We start from the raw sequence: 15154 nt of genomic DNA on the forward strand, positions 1-15154 counted from the left end.
GAGAGCTGAATCATACAAATGTCTGTATTTACGAACCTCTGCCATACTAGTTCTTGCCGGTCCACCATGTTTTTCCGCGTCCGTCCGTCCGTCCACGTGGTTAGAAATTTTCCGAGGTGCGCGTTGCGGAAATTCTGGGCCGTGCGGAGACGCGGTGGAGGGGCGTGGTTGTTAAAATGACGCAAAATTACGCAACTTTTCCGCGCGGAGCCGCGCGGAGCCGCGCGGACCTCGCGGACGCGTCAAGCATAAACCAACCTTTAGGGTAACAAAGCAAGCAATGAGTCCTCATGGCTATGTGACCGTCCTCCCAGATCCATAGTTCCACATCAGGAATGGGTTGGGTGGGGTGTCTGTAATCATTCCCCAGGGAGTTTTGTTGTCTTCAGCCAAGGCCGAACGGGGAGCCGGATTCAGATAACATTTATTGTTTGGAGCAGGCCAGAGATAACGTCTTCCTGTCCCTTACAGTCTTACTGGTCTCAGGGGTATCCAATCAGGGAAACAATGGGGTTTAGTTCCCTCCGAGCCATGCAGTGGCATTTTCTATCATGGTATCCATCCTGCGTGCAAATTGAGGGATAGTCGCCAGATTGCTGCACAACGCATCCAGCCTTCGATTCACATTCAGCAACGTCTGAGTCTGAGCACGCAGTGCCGGGCAGTAACCTTCCTGGAGCTCAGGGATTTTTTCTGTAGCCCCCGACAGCTCCAAGATTTTCCAATTATATCCGATGATCGTCCACTCCAATCAGCAGAAACCCGAAAGTCATAAATCCAAAGACCCAAATGTCTTCTACATCCTCAATGGAAGGTAAGGAAAGACACATGATGTTCCACTCCTTGCAGGAATCCAAAATATATCCAACTGGGTGCGTTCCTTGATGGCATGTGGGAGCTCAACCTTCTGAGAGATTGTAAAAACTTTATCAAGGGCGTTCGGCAACCAATGAACAAGACCCATCGTTTTTTAATTAATTCCAGAAAGAATCCAAAGATTCACTCTCAGAAGAGACAGGAAAAGAGCCTCAGGAAGATAAGGGCAGTTGTGAAAAGAAAAACATCTGCTCACTTCGGGTGCCAGGAGAGAGAAATAAAGAGGATTTCAGGATTTATTTAGAACTTCTTGGTGTTGAAGCAACTAAATGTTCATAAAATAGTATCAAAAGTTGTTTTGTAACTAGCTGCTGTTCAAATCCAGCCTGTTTGTACATTCACATCAGAGCATTTCCCTCAGAAGAACGGCCTGGAACTGCATGGTTTTCCGACGGTTATTCAACACGTAGCTGTTTCAGTCAGACACAGCTGGTCCTGTGAAGATCCGCAGTCACGTATGAATAACCGTAGTTAGGACAACACCACAATGCAACATCTTTCTGCTCTCTAGGTTAGATGTGTCGTTAGAAACCACTTTGTCAGAGCCCAAGCCCCCGGACCGGTCTCTCCCAGCTAACTGGCCTCCATCTTGGACCACATTTCCCAGCATGCTCCTCGCGGGAACTCCCGGCATTCTCCGCGTCACTCCCAAGGCTATATACGGAAGACGCCGCACCGGCTCTTCGCTCAGTCATCATTTCATTGAAATCCATGAACAGAGTTCTTTACCAAATAATCCAGCCTTCTAACATCCTTACCAAGCTCAACTCCCGTACCCAGTCGACCATCGTGACACACTTAGGGTTTTAGTTTTTATCATCAGGATGCAAACAACTCTCTGATCTCTTTCTGGTGCAAAACACAGATCACTGCATAATCATACCCAACTCCATCTGGACTTCATGTAAAAACATTTTTGCAAAGACACTAGAAGTAGTAGATTAGTTTTCCAATGATATTGCAACTAATAAACCTGATCTCATCTGCTTCATATGAAATATGCAGCAAAACACAAACCAGCGCGAGAACTTAGTCTGAGAGTCCCTGCACAGCACAGCGGCACCCCGAGGGCTCCAGGTGAAGTGGTGCACATCACTAAACAAACTTTTAATTTGTCCATAAGGGACCTGACCTGACAGACGTGCGCCTCAGCCCTCACTCACTGTTTGCAGCAGCAGCTTTCCAGGCTGAAATGAAAATGTAGATGTTCAACATGTAGAACAGTCTTAGCCTCTGGAGCTTTCTCGTGCCCTGCATGTTTACAGCGAGGGGTCATGAAGGGACTTAAAACCTGTTCAAAATGAAGCGTGGCCATTTTTGTGGCTACCTTTTAATCCAGAGTTCCACACAAAGCTCATTTTAGGATGAGAACTAATGAAGCTTTAGTTGTAAAAATCCTTTAAGCTGTTTCATGACTGCTTAGATCAGTGGTTCCCAAACTTATTTAGCCGCGCACCCCCTTCTATGTCCCGACCACGTCGACGCACCCCCCAGCCCCCACATCAGGGCATGGCTATATATATATATAAAATCAGACGTCAAGCTAAACAGACAGGGTTAAGAAAATACGATCGACCTTTTTCCCCATCACTTTCATTTTTTAAATAGTAATTAATAAGCATTCAATACCATTACAATTTCTTTTGATTTAATTTTAAATAAATATTTAGAGTGCCCAGGTAGCACATAAACAATGCAATTTAACGGTTTTCTTAAAGTAGGAACGTTTAACCTGTGCGGCCAGAGCGCTCTCCTTCCTTCTGCTCTGCATAAACCTGAGCTGATCACCTACTTGTGTGTAATCAAATGTCTATAGGGGAAAAGATGGAAAAGCTATAGCCATGAGGTTCACTTTTGCCTCAGACCGACTTATTGCTGTTTTATGGTGTGGCTGAATCTGCGATCCGCTGTCTTGACCGCGGCTCACAAATGACGGCTCACTTGACCACGGTCGACCACCGCAATAACAAATGCTACAGTAACATGAGTTCAGGTTCACGAGGAGTCACATGGCTGGAGCGGACCCGATTTTAATACGTCATCCCAAAATAGAAGCTAATATCTTAATTTGACCTTGAATGAAAAATGTTATAAAACCTCTTAAAGGTCTTTATCACAGAGGAGGCAGCGCTCATTTCTGCCTCCAGTCTGACGGCACAGCGCAGCGTGCACTTGTTGAATCAGTGTGTGTGTGTGTGTGTGTGTGTGCATGCGCGCGCGGCACAGCTCCATGAAGCTTAGTGTTGGATGCTTGCTGTAGAGCTCCATGCTGCCCCCTACAGTTTGGGAGAATATTGGCTCACCGCAGAGACGAGCCGCACGAACCATAAACGCTGCAAGTTGTGAAGCGCGTTGTAGCGTTATGAATATTCTAATTGTCTGCCCTTAACAGCTGCCCCTTTACACAGTAACAACGTGTAAGAATCGCCAAGGTTGGGTGCCTGTTTCAGTATGTTTACATTCCAGGAGAAGAGACAGAAGAAGAAAAGAAGAACGCTTTTAATTAATCAAAGTACTTTATTTGTGATAAAGCTAATCGAAACATATGTTGATCAATAATAATCAGGTGAATGATCTGTGAAATAAAGATGTCATGAGTTATGTGTTTAATGAATAAACAGGACAGCACCAGACAGACTGATTTACATTAACATGGAAACGCCTGACACATTGTTCTCAGCCAATCAGAACTTTCGTCTGTCGTAGGGCAGAATCTGGGTTGTTTACTGGAGTTGTCCAATCCGGTTTACTAAGATTTATAAACAGCTAGGGGATATAAAATAAGGCAACGCCATTTTATCCTCAGTTCCATTTTAACCTCAGCTCTGTTCAATCTGAGTTCCTAAGGAGTTCCACCTTGTCATCGCTAAGAAAGGTGCAGGCTGGCCAGCTGCACTTTCCTACTTTAAGCTGAGAACTGTCAAGCTGGAGATTTCCGTCGTTTGAACAACAAGACGACGTCCCTTCAAAATAAGAGCTGAACTCGCTGACGCCTGCCGCTACTACTGGGAGTCGATCCGCAGACGGGCTTTGTCGTGCTGTGACCACTGTTCTACCAGCTCCAGTACATCTGAAGGTCCGAGGACCTGGCATTTCCTGATTTAACACGGGAGGCTCCAGACGGTACGTGGTCACGGCACAAAATGGCTGCTCATGTCATCAGCTTCTGAAGCCTCGTGGTTCCTAGTCATAACAACCAGATCCGCCTACGTCAGCCTAGAGATTCTGGACACACACACACACACACACCAACACGATAACATTCTAATCCATATGCATCCATCACAGAGTTAGTCCTGGTAGATTGTAAGAATTTATAATTATAGAAATTAAAGATTCTTAAACGATCCCAACTCTCTCTTTTCTTGTCTCTCAGTCAATACAAAGTTCGTTCGTTCGTTCGTCTTCCTCCGCTTATCCGGGTCCGGGTCGCGGGGGCAGCATCCCAATTAGGGAGCTCCAGGCCGTCCTCTCCCCGGCCTTGTCCACCAGCTCCTCCGGCAGGACCCCAAGGCGTTCCCGGACCAGATTGGAGATGTAACCTCTCCAACGTGTCCTGGGTCGACCCGGGGGCCTTCTGCCGGCAGGACATGCCCGAAACACCTCCCCGGGGAGGCGTCCAGGAGGCATCCTGACCAGATGCCCAAACCACCTCAACTGGCTCCTTTCAATCCGGAGGAGCAGCGGTTCTACTCCGAGTCCCTCCCGAATGTCCGAGCTCCTCACCCTATCTCTAAGGCTGAGCCCGGCCACCCTACGGAGGAAACTCATTTCGGCCGCTTGTATCCGCGATCTCGTTCTTTCGGTCATTACCCAAAGCTCATGACCATAGGTGAGGATTGGGACGTAGATTGACCGGTAAATCGAGAGCCTGGCTTTCTGGCTCAGCTCCCTCTTCCCCACGACAGATCGGCTCAGCGTCCGCATCACTGCAGACGCCGAACCAATCCGCCTGTCGATCTCCCGATCCCTCCTACCCTCACTCGTGAACAAGACCCCGAGATACTTAAACTCCTCCACTTGAGGTAGGACCTCTCCCCCGACCCGGAGGTGGCAAGCCACCCTTTTCCGGTCGAGAACCATGGTCTCAGATTTGGAGGTGCTGATCCTCATCCCAGCCGCTTCACATTCGGCCGCGAACCTACCCAGCAAGAGCTGAAGGTCAGAGCTGGATGAAGCTAGGAGGACCACATCATCCGCAAAAAGCAGAGACGAGATTCTCCTGCCACCAAACTCGACACACTCCACACCACGGCTGCGTCTAGAAATTCTGTCCATAAAAGTGATGAACAGAACCGGTGACAAAGGGCAGCCCTGGCGGAGTCCAACCCTCACTGGGAACAGGTCCGACTTACTACCGGCTATGCGGACCAAACTCACGCTCCTCTGGTAAAGGGACTGAATGGCCCTTAACAGAAAGCCACCCACCCCATACTCCTGGAGCGTCCCCCACAGGGTGCCCCTGGGGACACGGTCATAAGCCTTCTCCAAATCCACAAAGCACATGTGAATTGGTTGGGCAAACTCCCATGCCCCCTCCATCACCCTTGCAAGGGTATAGAGCTGGTCCACAGTTCCACGGCCAGGACGAAAACCACATTGCTCCTCCTCTATCTGAGATTCAACTATCGATCGGACCCTCCTCTCCAGTACCTTGGCGTAGACCTTTCCAGGGAGGCTGAGGAGTGTGATCCCCCTATAGTTGGAACACACCCTCAGGTCACCCTTCTTAAAGATGGGGACCACCACCCCGGTCTGCCACTCCCTAGGAACTGCCCCCGATGACCACACAATGTTGTAGAGACGTGTCAACCATGACAGCCCTACAACATCCATAGCCTTGAGATACCCAGGACGAACCTCATCCACCCCCGGGGCTCCGCCGCTGTGTAGTTGTTTGACTACCTCAGCAACTTCTGCCCCCGAGATCGGACAGTCCATCCCCATGTCTCCTGGCTCTGGTTCCTCCTCGGAATGCGCATTGGTGGGATTGAGGAGCTCCTCAAAGTATTCCTTCCACCATCCGACTATAGCCTCAGTTGACGTCAGCAGCTCCCCATCCCCACTGTAAACAGTGTGAGCGAGTTGCTGCCTTCCTCTCCTGAGGCGCCGGACAGTTTGCCAGAACCTCTTTGGAGCCGATCGATAGTCTTTCTCCATGGCCTCACCAAACTCCTCCCACGCCCGAGATTTTGCCTCGGCAACTGCCACTGTTGCACCCCGCTTGGCTATCCGGTACCTGTTTGCTGCCTCCGGAGACCCACAGACCAGCCACGCCCTGTAGGCCTCCTTCTTCAGCCTGACGGCTCCCCGAACCTCTGGTGTCCACCAGCGGGTACGGGGGTTGCCACCACGACTGGCACCGGCCACCTTACGACCACAGCTAGCAACAGCCGCCTCGACAATCGCAGAGTGGAACAAGGCCCACTCGGACTCAATGTCCCCCACTGCTCTCGGGACGTGGTCAAAGCTCTGCCGGAGGTGGGAGTTGAAGACCGTCTTGACAGGTTCTTCTGCCAGGCATTCCCAGCAGACCCTCACTATGCGTTTGGGTCTGCCAGGTCTACGCGGCATGTTCCCTTGCCATCTGATCCAACTCACCACCAGGTGGTGATCAGTTGACAGCTCCGCCCCTCTCTTCACTCGGGTGTCCAAAACATACGGCCGCAGGTCAGATGATACGACTACAAAATCTATCATCGACCTGTGACCTAGGCTGCCCTGGTACCAAGTGTACCGGTGGGCATCCTTATGTTCGAACATGGTGTTCGTTATGGCCAAACTGCGGCTTGCACAGAAGTCCAATAACAAAACACCGCTCGAGTTCAGATTAGGTGGGCCGTTCCTCCCAATCACACCCCTCCAGGTCAAGCTGTCATTGCCCACGTGAACATTGAAGTCCCCCAGCAGGACAATGGAGTCCCCTGATGGAGCACTATCTAGCACTCGTCCCAGGGACTCCAAAAAGGGTGGGTACTCTGAACTGATATTTGGCCCATAAGCACAAACAACAGTCAGGACCCGTTCCCCGACCCGAAGGCGCAAGGAAGCTACCCTCTTGTCCCCCGGGGTAAACCCCAACACACAGGCAGAGAGTCTCGGGGCTAACAAAAAGCCAACCCCAGCCCTCCGCCTCTCACCCGGAGCAACTCCAGCAAAGTAGTGTGTCCAACCCCTCTCCAGGTCTCGGGTTCCAGAGCCAATGCAATGTGTCGAGGTGAGTCCGACTATATCTAGCAGGTACCGCTCAACCTCTGCCACAAGCTCCGGCTCCTTCCCCGCCAGCGAGGTGACGTTCCATGTCCCAAAAACTAGTTTTCTTGTCCGGGGATTGGACCGCCAAGGCTCCCGCCTTGGTCTGCCACCCGATTCGCATTGCACCGGACCCTTCATGTTCCTCCTGCGGGTGGTGGTTCCACAGTTGGACGAGCCCATGTATCCGGTTTGGGCTGGGTCCGGCCGGGCCCCATGGGCGAAAGCCCGGCCACCAGGCGCTCGCTCACGGGCCCCAACCCCAGGCCTGGCTCCAGGGTGGGACCCCGGTAACCCTCCGGGCCGGGTACTCCGACTCTTCGTTTTAACCGCCATGAAAGATGTTTAAGTAAACTCCCTGATGATAAAAACAACTGCTTCTGATTATAATATCTGGATCTAATTACAGTGTATAAATATACGATCTATATTTCACTACAGTGTTCCATCTGCGAGCTGCATCACCGCACGGAAAGTGAATGTGTCAAGCATACACCAAGCTTTAGTCACCGCGTCTCGTTATTGGCGCTATTTAAACTTCTGCCCAGCCCAGATGTGCTCACTTGTGCACCCGTGAGCCGTGGTTCCACTGGAATGCGTCTGACCTCTGACAGACGCACTCTGAACTTCAGATCTTCAGCGCGCTGTTAATAGCCTGAATGGGAATCATTTATTGATTTATTTTGTTACATCCACAATGTTCTGTGTGTGAGGTTTACAACATCAGAACACCTGCATGAGACAGGGTGTTAATTACAATCTGCCAGAATGGCTCGCCACCGTCAGATTCCTCCAACACTGTTAAAAATGATCAAATACGGAACATATCGGCGTGCGCAGGCCAGAGCGCTGAAGCTCGGCGCATTATTATTATGAAGCTAGGGCACATGTGGAGGACACACGCGCGAAAATATACTTGTTTTCAATAAAATGTATTGTGCCCTCTTACTTTTTCTTTGGCCCACCCACAAATGAGTTTCTGGCTATGCTAATGGTGACATCTGACAGACTTCTCTGAGCTCCGCAGCCATTACACTTTTCACCTCGCGCACCCCCAGGGGTGCGCGCACCACACTTTGGGAATCCCTGGCTGCGTGTTGTGAATAAACGGTTACTCATAACCATGTTTGTGTTTCTATTATTGGATCAGCTGTATCTCAATCAATCAAATCAATCAAAGATACTTTATTGATCCAAGAGGGAAATTAGATTTTGACTACACACAACTCAGACTCCAGGAGTCATTCGGTTATAGACATCCATCCAGTGAATCAAACTGTGGATGGTGACGTGACGTTTGAAGGATATGATCAGTCAGCACTGAGCCGTTGTTAGGGGCCACTACGACACCTGACCCCGGTTTCACACTGAAAGCATCGGCGGCGCGGAATGGCAGCGGAATGTCACTGCTTGAAACAGAATCCATTATAGTTTATGGAGTGTTTCAAACCAGCAGCGACGCGGCAATTTCCAGACGCTTCTGGGATGCAACAATTTCCACAGTCAATATGTGGCTGGACAGGAAATCACACATGGTTTCAGGGTAAAATCACTGGTAAATTTCAAAATAAAATTACTGCAGTGATGTTATTTCATATATATGAAGCTTACGTGTGATCCGACGACTTATTTACTCACAGCATCATTCCAGAAGTGCAGCAGTGTGTTTTTCATGGCTTAAGTCCTGGCTGTGGAGAGGAACAATATCATCTATGACATCAAACAGCGATATCAAACGTTATTTCTTTCTTTTTGATTTAATGGCGGATTGCATAAACAAATCGTGACCTGAAGTCTCGAGGAATCGTGTGATCTCGCGAGTCCAGTGAAGAGCACAGCGAAGAAGTCGTGCTGCGGCCTAGACTCCCCCGGTGTGAAAAGGGTCACTTTGAAGTTCGAGAGTAAACCATGCTGCCTTTTCGTGCCGCTGATGCTTCCAGTGTGAAACCGGTGTGACTGTGGCTCCATTTTTGCAAAACTGACCAAATCAGAACCATGATGCTAATGTGAATTGTCTCTGGGGGCCATCTTTGTTTATTTGGTTCTTTTATTTAACCTTTATTTAGAGGTGTAGAGCACTGAAAAAAAAACTTTTTATTGATTATTTCTGATAATCAGTCACTGAATTTTTCATGCAGATAGAACATGAAAATAGTCTCCTACACCCATCTCCTGCCTTGGCATCTGATAGAAACTAGACGGTGAAACTCTAGGATTTGAAAAGCCTGACAGATCTACGTCAGACTGTGAAATAGCATTCATGGACTCACCCATCTTGACACATGACAGGGAAGGCTGTTGTTGGTTTAACATCCAGGAATCAGCAGAGGACGTTTCAGCTTATTTAAGCTAACCATTAGCATTAGCAAAACCACCACACAGCAGAAGCTCCTCCAGGTTTGTGTTATTTGTGAAGATAAAACAAACATGTTGAGCGTCAGAGGCATAATCGCATTGTTATTATCCAATCAGGGGTGAGATGTCCAAATATCAGGAATTATAATTTTCCCCCTGATAACAAGTTACAAGGCATTAATTTCTACTAGAAACCACTGCAGATGTACTGATTAAATGAGTCACCCACATCTTTAAAATCTCATTAAGAGTCCTGTCTGAGAGGCAGCAGCTCATTCAGCACAATAACACAGACAGTAAGATGATCAGCAGTACAAATGAAAAAAGGGATCAGATGATTCACATTTCACATTTTCTGTGATCGTTGGGAGTCTGTTTTTTATGTTGAAACCACTGAAGCTTCTCCCTTGTTCTGGCTGAAAGCGGAATCACAACATAAACAAGCCTGCTGTAGCTAGCGCTAACAATGAACTAATGCTAACGCTAGCTAACTGATACTAAAGCACCCACTAGTGTTTCTACCCTAACCCCAAAAATGTAAAGTGCAGTTTCTAGTCAGCAGAGAGCTATGAGTGCTGCCCAGTGTGAAATTACTCAAGTTTCTGGCTCAACAACCACTGAAGCCAGTTTGACAACAATAGCTTGAAGCTTTTTAGCTTTAAATACAAATGTGATTAAAGCTGCAAATGAAAACCTGCAAACACTACCACAAACACGGTCACAGAACTCTCACTCAATCGCAGTTTCTAGGTCCAAACGTCTTTTGTTTTCTATGATTTCAAATTGGGGGGGGTCATTCTAAAGTTGAAGTGGTAGCAACCGACAGCCGGCTGTTAATCCTTCTCTGATATTACCAAGCTAGGAATTTCTCACACCAGTGGTGTTCTGTTGCAAAGTGTGCAAGAGCGTAAAGAGGGTGGCCCGTGTAAATGCAAAAGTGCAGCGGTTTGGCGAAACAGACGATGCAGTCGTTGGTTTTGGAGCAAGCCGGTGTCATTGGCTGAGGTTTCTGGACAAATGCGAGAGAACCACTCAATTATTTTTCATTCTTTTTTGACTCCACAATAAATGTATAGCTATACAATGTTAGAACCATAGACTGTACATACTGGACAAATGGATTCCATTGGCTTCAATAACACGTTTGTTGTCTATAATGGGAGGTGGCCACCACCGCCATTTTGACCGTGTCACAGGTTCCGTCCAGATTAGGTTAGAACGTTGTTAAGAGGCATAAAAAAGTCTAACTGCAGTTCAATAACAAGTTCCAAAAGAGGCTAAATTATGGTCAGTCAGGCTACATCATGGGTCCTGCTAGAAGAAGTGATGAGGAGGAGGCCCAAAGCAGAGAGCCCTGTAGGATGTTGGTCATGTGAAGCTGCCTCTCTGTGACAGAAGACTGAGATAGGATGTTTGAAGCTTTGCCTGTAAAGCTGCTGCATGTCTCCACATGGATGTAGTTTGATTCCTGGGAGCTTTTTGCCACCTGCTGACAGTTAGTGGAAATCACAGTGTGAACCTTCAGCATGGTGCAGGTGACCATCCTCGTGGCTCAAAGATGCATGTGCTCATGTGGAATGAATGAGAACTTAGGTACAGTGTAAAAACTTTTCCTTGAGCTAAAGGTTGAAGGACCTTGGTTTTGATTCATGGAAGCTCACTTCATGCTTTAGCGTATTAGGTTCATCCTTTGATTTCTTCTAACTCATTAATATTGCAGAGCTGAAGTCTTCATCTCCAGCTCCAGTGCTGCTTTTCCCATCAAGGGCAAAGATTTCTCACAGAAATAAGCGTGAGACATTATCAAACCAGAACCTGCCGCTGACTTTCAAATTCCCACTGACAGCATGTCATTCCGTCACAGCTCCATTAGGACAAAGCTGCAGCGTGCATACAAGTGGGTTAATTTAAAAAGATTCAATCAGAGAACATTTACATACCGGCGAGCTCTTTCAATGTGATGTTCAGCGTGAGGAAACATCAAAGGGGTTTAAACTGCAGCCAAGAAAGGCATGAAGAGCATGGGGAATAAGTTCCCAGAACGGTGTGTGTGTGTGTGTGTGTGTGTGTGTGTGTGTGTTTCAGGGAACCTTCACAACACAGCTAAATTCTCTTTTCATTATTTTTAGTGAAAACATGCAAGTTTTAAAAACAGATGAATAAGGCGGGGTCTACCCAACTTCCTGTCCAACCAACACCTGACTGAACAGTCCACACTGGCCAGCTCTGGCTAAAACAGGTATGATCACGTGTTTGATCCATGACCCCAAAAAGAGCCAAAACCAGACCGGTTCCATGCGCTCCTCCAGGCGTGCCACAACTGATCTATGTGCCACCACTCTGACCCGCTTGGTTCCGCTCAGCTCTAAGAACCTTAAAAGAACAAGTCTCCAAGTCAGTCCTGACAGGATTCCTTCCGGACGTGAAGGAGAAACCTACCCTTCATCCCGCGGCTGCGCCTCGGCGCTGCGTTCCAGTGGATAGCCCTCTGCTGGCGCGCAGCCCGGCGGAACGCACGGCTGCTATGTCCTCCAGAACAGATCGGAGAGGTGAAGTCCGTTAGACACCGCCCGGTACCCGACCTGGCCGAACCCGAGCGGACCGGCTGCTCACAGATGGAGCTGCTTAATCCTAACGGGCGCGCTGCTGCAGCTTGGGGAGCACCGGGGTCTGAGACCGTGGTAAACTCACGGATCACCGCATGACATGAGTCTGCGCGCACACACACACGGAGAGAGAGAGAGGGAGCATAGTTCATCTTCTCTGATTGTTGCTCCTGACAGGAACATCTTCATGTCTGTGTGATGTTTTCACTTTCAGCTTAGATTTGATCTTAATTCACATTGCATGTTGTAAAAAAACTGAAGCAAACATCTGGAGCCAAACTATAAAAATTGCAGATTTTAGTATATTTTTGCTTTTATATGAAAATCTAAATGTATGGCATTAAATGTAAAGAATAAGAAATGGTGCAAGTATTTAGTTTTAATTCAAATTCAAAAATACTTTATTAATCCCAGAGGAAAATTGAAATGTAAATCTAAAACTTGTGACTTTATGTGTTCCACTCTCAGATAATGATTTAGCCTACATCATCTGCAGACCTTTTGTGACTGCATGTCATGTGTCCCTGCTCCTCAGTCCATTCCTAGTTCTCTACATGTCCTTGTGTTTCTTGTCTCTTTAGATTTTGGTTATTTCTCAGTTCCCATTCTCTCCCCTTAGGTACTGTATGTCACATTTTTCAGGTAGTTTGGCCCAAAAGGGCAGAGATGACACAGGGAACAAATTGTAAAAAAATAAATAAATAAAAATAAAGTCCTTTCTTTTTGAGACAACAAGGAAAATCCAAAGAACTCGAGAAAAACACAGGAAGCAAACTAGAGATTAAATTCTTACTGAAAGAAAACTCGAGCAACTAACACCGGCAAAAGACCCTGAACCCACAATCAGAGAGACAAAACCAGGGCTTATAAACTCACACAGAGGGGAGTGATGGGGAAACTAACTAAAGACACTGTAGAGTTTGGTACTGATTCTGGAACAAATGAGAATAAATAAACTGATAGAAGAACAAACTAGAACTAAGACTGAAGGATAGAAGAAAACACCTGATCTACACAGTAAATTTCGCAGTGTTAAAAATGTTATGTCAAATATTAACGCTTTCAGGGTTTTTATGACAACATATGGAGTTGACCGCCCCCTAGTGTTGGTGAAAATATCCGCAGTTATAATGGGAAGCGTGACTCCAGAAAGCTCCGCCCACCTGTTCCTGGCTCTAACCGTCCAAGATTTTTTGGGCGCCAGTGGACATTTTTCTCCATTTCTGGTTCAATCCTACTGAGAGAAGGACAGCAGTAAGTTATTTTTACCACTTATTAACGCAATTTGTACTGGTATTTGAGTGGATATTGTGTTTAAAAACAACTTTATATTATTAGTGGCTGTATTTGAATAGGCTTTGTACCTAATTCAAAACGGCTAAACAAGATTGCCTAGCTTAAAATGCATTGTGTCTAACTTTAGCATGTTGGAAAAAGGTTAAAAGTTCAGCAGTAAGACCTGGAGGGATACTTTTAGATATAACACATCGGTTAAAACTGTCGTGGATTGAAGGAAAATAATCTCACTTTAGTTGAACTGTGCTCAAAACCGTGTGCTTTTTAAAAAACTGGCCAACAAAAAATGTCCACCAGCTAAATTCCTTACTTTTATTCACCTTGTCTGATGTTTGGTTTTGGAGTTGGCTGACCTAAGTTAATCTTCTTGTCCGTAACTAGTACAAACTGGACACTGTCTTGCGCTGAGAAAAACTGCGTCATGGCGACCGTATTAACATTAACTTTAGTCATTATGTGATGTTAAATATGTTCGGTTTTAGGAAAGCAGTTTGCACGTGTTTGCGCACGTGTTTGTGAAATTGGCCGCTTTCCTCCCCTCCAACCCTTACTTCTATGTAATTCAGTTTAGGAAGCTCCTTTTTTAGCCTGATATAACTTAGTGGGAATAGCGGCTATCATTTTCTGATCGAGTTGAAACGTCAAACCACGTGATCATGTGACCGTCAGAGCCGGTTTTTGTGGCACTCCTGACTGATCCAGGATCTATAGCGTCGACTATTTTCCACATCAGTGTTACCGCGGCAGAAGCAAGCAGGGAGGCAGAGGTGGGTGGGTTCCTGATGGTTATGCTGAGCTGCGCGTTTGTTCTGTTTTTTTCCCCCTTTCGTGGCGCTATCACGGCCAATATGGCAGCGGTTAGCTGTCTCTATCACTTAGCAATTAGTTTCTGTCCCTCAGGCCTCAGCACCTTGTATGTGTGAGTGTGGGCGGGGGGTCCCGATTCGCCCTTTTCCTTCTACAGGTAACGGGTTTACCGTAATAACACCATGCAGACATGATAATACAACTTCTCTATTTTTAAAAAATCTAGATTTGCTTCCCTGATGGCACAAACCAGAATAAAACATCCAGGCCTCAGTAAAATAAGGCTGGGAAAACTGCATGCATGTTTCTTCACGTAAATAGCCTACATTTGAAATATATTTTTACTGTTAGTTTCTTCGTCCCATTATTAGAGTAATAGCTTTCAATCTTTTGTCATTTTCTGTAACACTTGTAAATGTTACTGTACATTTTAAGAGTATTGTGCTGAAGTTTGATTTGAAGAGGCGTGTGAATCAAATTGAAATCGGAGTTTGTCAGAAAAACTGCTATTCAGTCTTTTCCTAAAGCAGTTTCAGCCCTACATGGGGCCAGATATTTCTGGAGTAATTTTTGTAGGTAAAATTAATAGCACAAACTCATGTTATAGTTCTTGTTTTTGTTTTATACTATAAGCACATGCAATTGTTAAAATGAGGAATTATATGTTGCAGGAACCATGTTGATTAAGGCCAAACTTGGTGATGTTCAGAGATTTATCAGAGTAACCGAGCCGAATCTGAAAGAGTTTTTGACTGCAGGTAAGACATTGATATCAAGCTTTCACTGTGAGAACTTTTAAGTGCAAATGTTAACATACTGTACCCAAAGCATATTTTACCAAAATGAGTAAATAACTTGCGTTTTAGTTTGCATTAATGTACTGATGTTTGTTTACAGGACATGTTCCAGATTCAATGGATGTTTTTGAGTTTTAAACTAGAGTATATTCATATGGTTTACTA

General features: G+C 46.5%; 1 protein-coding gene across 1 annotated transcript in view; it reads right to left on the reverse strand.

Moving 5' to 3' along the window:
* Positions 1–12353, reverse strand: part of LOC107383247 (retinoic acid receptor beta) — a 289762-nt gene extending 277409 nt beyond the window's left edge. Inside the window, exon 1 of the mRNA XM_054745637.2 lies at positions 11923–12353. The gene's annotated coding sequence lies outside the window, so the exon portion shown is untranslated. The remainder of the gene's footprint in view (positions 1–11922) is intronic.
* Between the last annotated feature and the right edge of the window lie 2801 nt (positions 12354–15154).

Source organism: Nothobranchius furzeri, chromosome 11 (genome assembly GCF_043380555.1).
Source record: "Nothobranchius furzeri strain GRZ-AD chromosome 11, NfurGRZ-RIMD1, whole genome shotgun sequence".
Taxonomy (NCBI): Eukaryota; Metazoa; Chordata; class Actinopteri; order Cyprinodontiformes; family Nothobranchiidae; genus Nothobranchius; species Nothobranchius furzeri.